Source organism: Triticum aestivum, chromosome 7D, assembly GCF_018294505.1.
Source record: "Triticum aestivum cultivar Chinese Spring chromosome 7D, IWGSC CS RefSeq v2.1, whole genome shotgun sequence".
NCBI lineage: Eukaryota > Viridiplantae > Streptophyta > Magnoliopsida > Poales > Poaceae > Triticum > Triticum aestivum.
The window spans coordinates 56216407-56220406 of record NC_057814.1 but is presented as its reverse complement, the minus strand read 5'-3'; positions in this window follow the sequence as shown (position 1 = coordinate 56220406).

The following is a 4000-nucleotide window of genomic DNA, read 5'->3' as shown; positions in this document are numbered from 1 at the left end:
TTTGTTTTTAATGCTATTATTGAACATGCTGGATTAAGAGACATCCCAATCAGTGGGAGACAATTCACTTGGGCAAATAATATGCCAGACCCTACATATGAGAAACTTGATAGGGTCTTCGTATGCCCAGATTGGGAAGATAAATACCCCATGACTATGGTCACAGCATTAGAAAGAGAGATTTCAGATCACACTCCACTGCTGTTGGATTCTGGTGAGCAGAGAAATGCTCCTCCCATTTTTAGATTTGAAAATGCATGGATGCATATGGAAGGATTTAAGGAATTTGTGGAAAAAAACTGGGAGGTGAGGTGTAATGGATCTAGTATGGACACTTTGCAAAAAAGACTCAGAAACATTAGACAAAAAAAATCAAAGGGTGGGTTTTAAATGCTAATGCTATGTATAGGAAAAGAAAGAAGGAACTGTTAAATATGCTGGACATGATAGATAAAAATGCAGAATTGAGAGGGATTAATGCCCAAGAAAGAATTATGCAGAAAGAACTGAGAAGGGAATTGAAAGAAATCTTCAAATTAGAAGAAATCAAGTGGTTACAGAGATACAAAGATAAGGAAATCAAAGAAGGAGATTCCAATACTAGATATTATCATGCCAAAGTGAATGGGAGGAGAAGGAAGAACAGGATTGTCAGGTTAGAACAGGATGAGGGTGTGATTGAGGGAGAGAAAGAACTGATTGAGTATATCACTACATTCTATAAAAATCTTTTTGGTCAAGCTGAAAACTCTACTATCAATCTCAACATACAAGGGTCTGCAGAGATCTCTCCTCAAACACAAGATGAATTGGTTAAGGACTTCTCCATGGAAGAGATTAGGGAAGTGGTGTTCTCCATGGAAAAAAAACAAAAGCCCAGGCCCTGATGGATTTGCTATTGAATTCTATCAGAACTTCTGGGATTTAATCAAGAATGATATAAAAAACATTATGGATGATTTCCACAGAGGTGTGGTTGATTTAGCTAGGTTGAATTATGGGATCATTACCTTGGTCCCAAAGGTCAAAGATGCCAAACAGATCCAGAAATTCAGACCCATTTGCCTGTTGAATGTCAGCTTCAAAATCATCACTAAAGTCCTGATGAACAGGCTTAGTAAGGTTGTTAACCCCATCATCTCCCCCATTCAAACTGCTTTTGTGAAAGGCAGATACATTATGGAGGGAGTGGTGATCCTACATGAAGCTATAAATTCAATCAAAATGAAAAAACAAAATGCTATGCTATTTAAGGTAGATTTTGAAAAGGCATATGACAAAATCAAATGGCCTTTTGTCCATAAAATGCTGAAACTCAAAAACTTTCCTGACAAGTGGTGTGACTGGGTGATGCACACCATGAGGGGGGGGGGGACAAGTGGGTGTGAATGTAGATGCCAATATTGGAAAGTTTTTTAAAACTTTTAAAGGGCTTCGCCAGGGGGACTCATTATCCCCCCTATTGTTTGATTTAGCTATTGACGCCCTGGCCATTATTATGGACAAAGCTAGAAATGAGGGATTTATTAAAGGGGTTCTCACAGACAATCATGAAAATGGAGTGAACATGCTGCAATATGCAGATCACACCATATTCCTAATCCAGGATGATGAGGTGTCAGCGAGAAATCTCAAATTTATTCTGACTGCTTTTGAACAAATGTCAGGACTCACAATTAATTTTCACAAAAGTGACATATACCTCTTTGGAGAAGCTAAGGACAAGAAAGATATATATCAAGATATTTTTACTTGTGCGTTTGGGGAGATGCCACTGAAATACCTAGGCCTACCAGTCCATGATAAAAGGATCAGTAATGGGATGTGGAGGAATGTAACTGAGAAAATAGAGAAAAGATGTGCGTGCTGGCAAGGCTGATTGCTCAATATTGCTGGCAGAGTCACATTAGTACAGTCGTGCCTAACAAATATTCCTATATACATGATGTCTTTCTATCTGCTCCCTGTTGGAGTCAGGAAAAAAGTTGATTTCTTCAGGGCGAGACTGGTATGGCAAGCGGAAGAGGATAAAAAAAGTATCATTTAGTTAACTGGAAAACATGCTGCCTTCCTAAACAACAAGGAGGGCTCGGGCTAATCAATCTAGAGAAATTTAACATTGCCTTGCTAGCTAAATGGATTTGGAAACTAGAAGCTGAGGAGGGACTTTGGCAAGATATCATTAGATCTAAATATATCCAGAACAAATGCTTGTCAGGCATTAAAAAAGACAGGGGGACTCGCAATTCTGGACTAGCCTGATAAGTATCAAGAATTTAGTTTTCCCTCACATCAAAGAAAAACTAAGGGATGGGAGAAATACCAGATTCTGGGAAGATTGGTGGGTGGATGACAAACCACTAAAAGAGGCATACCCCTCATTGTATGCGATTAGCAATGACAGAGAAATTACTGTCAGAGGGGTGATTGAAAAAGGGTGGAATGCTATGTCTTTAAGAAGAAATATAGATGGAGGCTATGGGGGGCTGTGGGATAGCCTTAAAAGAAGATGTGAGGACATATTAATGCACGGGGCAGAGACAAGCCCATGTGGATGCTCAATGCTAACATAATATTCACTGTAAAATCCTTATATCTACACCTAGTTCGTACTGACATGGGTTTTCCACACACATTCCTGTGGAAAGTCAAGGTACCTGCAAAAATCAAGTTCTTTCTTTGGTTGCTAAGCAAAAAAGTATCCTTACTAGAGACACCCTATTGAAAAGAGGATGGAAAGGGGACAAACATTGTGTGTTTTGTGGACAGGAGGAAAACATTGATCATCTTTTCTTCTCCTACTTGGTTGCCAGAATCATTTGGAATCTGGTGAGATGTTCATTTGACTTTAAGAAAACTCCCATAAACATTGACGACTGTTTTGGGGGGTGGCTAAACAATATTAACAAAGAGAGTAAAAAACTGGTGTTGATTGGCACTTCTGCTCTGCTTTGGGCGATTTGGAATTGCCGCAATGACATTGTGTTTGATAAGAAAAAAGTAAACGACCCGATTGGGATCGTTAAACGAATATGCTGCTGGATTACTGATTGGGCTATTTTGCAGAAAAAGGGCCCAGGGGAAAGAATACTGACGTTGGGGGCAAGACTCATCGAGCAGGTGGCAAGTGAGATCTTCAAAGCTTCGCAAGGATGGCGCTTCGGGGTTCCGCGGCTGAAGGATTAGGGAAGCTGTGACATTTCAAGAGCTTGCTGCTGCTTTTGCTTTAGATTTGTCTTCTCCTCCGTTTAGCCTTTTGTGATGGAAACTTGTAATGATCTGACTATCCGGGGGGTGGGGGTTGTGTCCCTGGCCACTCCTTGCACGGGTTTCGCTTTTACTCTTTGTTCCGCTTCTTATTGTAAGACTTCTAGACTGCTCGTGGCTTCGGCCTGGTTTCTATAATGGAAATTGGAGGGGAACCCCTCTTTTGCTCAAAAAAAAATCTGCGTATATTTCACCTTAATTATTAGCAATTGTCAGTGTATCTGTGTATGCACAATTGTTCGGATGATAGAATACTCATCACAAGATCAGGGAATCTTTACTTATGGTGATCGGCCAGGCAAACTTGAGGTCATTCTGTTTTCCAGTGTATGCACTACTGCGACTTTGTTTTCCAGTAGGATCGTGTAGATGTTGTTCTTGAATTGTATACTACTGAAACATATGCATGGTTGAATAATTAGAATATATCGGCATTGTTTAGTCAGCATACTGGAACACTGCCACTGAGTTAAGCCTTTCTTTTCAATTATTACGGTCGATTGCATTATTGTGTATCTCACCTGAGTTGGATTGGCTTTTAATTATGTTGGTGTTTTTCGTTGCCTTTCCTCTTATTCGGTAGAAGAGGTATCCGGTGTGCGAGACAGACTGAGCTGTTCTACACTCCCTTACATGTGGGCCCACCAGTGTCCCCCAAAGCCCCGACGTGCCAGCATTCCTAGAGATCATAGAATCTTAGATGACGTTGTTGAAGGATAAAATGCAAAGTGGC